This window comes from Mus caroli, chromosome 18, assembly GCF_900094665.2.
Source record: "Mus caroli chromosome 18, CAROLI_EIJ_v1.1, whole genome shotgun sequence".
NCBI lineage: Eukaryota > Metazoa > Chordata > Mammalia > Rodentia > Muridae > Mus > Mus caroli.
Genome location: NC_034587.1, coordinates 80,828,267 through 80,831,066, shown reverse-complemented (window position 1 = coordinate 80,831,066; position 2,800 = coordinate 80,828,267). Strand labels below are relative to the sequence as shown.

General features: G+C 46.2%; 1 long non-coding RNA gene across 1 annotated transcript in view; it reads right to left on the bottom strand.

The window, feature by feature from the left end:
- The window catches only part of LOC115029869, a 10,236-nt gene extending 7,436 nt beyond the window's left edge, over positions 1-2,800 (bottom strand). The window contains exons 1-2 of the long non-coding RNA XR_003835432.1: positions 2,430-2,800; positions 1,618-1,848 (exon numbers count right to left, since the gene is read on the bottom strand). This is a non-coding gene — a long non-coding RNA (uncharacterized LOC115029869). The remainder of the gene's footprint in view (positions 1-1,617; positions 1,849-2,429) is intronic.

Genomic DNA, 2,800 nt, shown 5'->3' with positions numbered 1-2,800 from the left:
ACACACACACACACACACACACACACACACACAATGTAAAGTACCTGTACAGGATATTTTTTAAACTATTTTGTTTTTATTTTATGTATAGTGTTTTCCTGCATGTATGTATGTGCACCATGTGGTTTCCAGGGACCATGGAATCTCCAGAAGAGAATATCAGATCTGCCTGGAACTGGAGTTATAGGCAGTTTTGAGCGACCCTGTGGGTGCAGGGGACTTAACCCAGATCCTCTGTGGAAGCAGCAAGCCCTCTTAAATGCTGAGCCATCTCTCCAGGGCCTATACGATCATTTTTATGAGTTATAATACAGCTTTTGGAAACTACAATTTTCATGGGAAAGGCAAGATGGATAGTCTTATTTCTGGATGTGAAACTGAAAAGGTCATCTCAGAACTGTTGGAAAACTCCACCAGGCGCCCTTCCCCTCCTGGAAGAGACAGATCAGAGTACATAGGCTGAAAGGAAGAGGCTAATTAAGCCCCTAAAACCTCATTCCCTGAAGACTAATCAGTTTAAAGGGTGCACTGTTCCACCAATCACATTGTGCCTAGTTGCTGATGCTCTATTCTGCCCCTGAAAATTGTATAAAAACTCGCTGAACTGGCTGCCCAGGGTTGCCTCCTCTCCTTTGGGTGCAGGATGAATGACCCCCGCATGCTGGAAAAATAAATTCCTCTTGCTTTTGCATCGATCTCCAGCTCATCAAAGTCTTACAAAACCCACCAACCAAATAAACAAGAACAACAAAAGAATCAAAGCAACACACACGGAGAGACTTTTCAGGAGAGCTCCCTCAACCCCGTCTTCAGGTTGTTCCTAAGGAGCTTGTCGTTTGGATGGGTTTGCACATCAAACGTGAGTTTTCAGGGGCTCCAGAGATCAAAACCTGTAGGCAGGCTTGGTCGCATGTGCCTTTACCAGCTGAGCAGTCTCACCAGCTCTTCTGTAGCATATCTAATGAAGCTCAGCTTCAGCAATTGTTAGAGAGTAAGAAACACTCACCCTGAAAAGTACAGGGAGCAGGACCTTGGCATCAGCTATAAAGTGTCTTCCAGGTGGGCTGTGAGTCCGAAGGGTAGAACAGTTGTTCAGGGGCTTGTTTACTTACCCAAAACTGAAAACCAGACGTGCAAGGCAAGGACACAGCCTGGGAGGCAGACAGACCTTTAGTACAGCATTTCAAAAGGAAGCCATCAAAGCTACTTTTGGTGGCTCAGATCTGAAAAGTCCCCTCAAAGCTCATGGGCTAAAGGCTTGATTCTCAGCTGACCATGCTCCTGGGAGGAGTCGGACATGCCAGCCACAGGTGGTACTAGTTAGGGAGAAAGGTCACCGAGCACACACCCTTGACAGATGCATTGGAACCTTCCATCTCTCCCACTTCCTAGCCCTCATGCAGCTTTCCTCTGCCTTCTGCTCCCTCCACAACACAGGCAACCATGCCCACCAAGCATGGATTAAAACCTCCAGGCAAGAAGCCAACACAAGCCTTTTTGTCCCTTAAGAGCTCTTGTCACAAGGACTGGAAGCTGAGTGACACAGCATCATCTTCTGGTTGGGAAAGTGGCAGGTGGGTCAACATTCGCTAAACCGAGAAAACAAAAGGTACTTACTTCTTAGCCACTTCATTCACCTCCACTTCCTTGCTGGCAAGAGATGGTCAGAAGTTACTCAGAAGGCGAAGTGCAAGAAAACGTGAGCCGTATCCACACTAGACTCCTGGTTCGTGGACCCCATGATGGCTGTGAAGATGACTCCGCTGATAATAAGCCTTAGGACCTGAGTTCTACTGCTAACAGCCATGCACAAGCCTTGCATGGCCACACACGCTTGTAACTCCAGTGCTGAGGAAGAGGGAGAGGGATATGGAACCCTGAAGCTCGCTGGTCAGCCAGTCTGCCTGAATCAGTATGTTCAGACTCAGTGACAGACCCTGCCTCAAAAAAAAAAAAAAAAAAAAACAACGTGAAGAAGCAATTGAGATGGTAAAAACCAAATCCTCTTTTGGTCTGAGAAGTCAGTTGGATGTCATAGAAATCAATACATTTTAACCTCTCAGGAAAATAGAAAAACAATAAATACTGATACCTATTGTCAACCTCTGGCCTCCATATACTTATGCATAAGCACACATAAACACACACACACACACGTAATCAGACAACTCAAAAAAAAAAAGGCTAAGTATATTAACCAAAGAAATGACATGTAGCCATTATGAAGTCTCAGTCTTGCCAGTACTGTACAAAAGGAAATCTGGAGACTAGAGGCTGGCTTTCCTATCCAGAAGAAAACAATGATCAACTAATAATTTGTAAGCATACATATATAAATTGCCAGTGTTGGTAAGGATGTGAGAAGAAGCAACACTTTTAATCATTGTGATGAGAAGGGTAAGTCTTTCCAGAGGAAGTGGTACCAATACCTATATGCTGGGCACCCTGAGGAAGAGGATGGCTGTGACCCACACAGTGACCTCAGAGTGTGCAGCCTCCGGGAGTGCTGGATGCTGCTGGCAGGAAGAGGTCTGCATTGCAAACAACAACCGTAGCTGCACAAGCTCTCTGGGGCCTCTTTATCAAGGAAAACTCCAACACACGTACAGCTGAGACCAGAGCCAAGAGTGGACAAAATGAGCCATCCTGTAGAAATCAAGGGCCCAACCCTGAGGTCACATGGGCTAGGGTGGGGAACCGAGGAGGAGAACCTTCTAACTGGCGTTTGTCATTCTGCTGAGAGACATCACCACCAAGCACCAGAGCAAGGTTCACCAGGTCATCCTCATGGGTGGTGTAT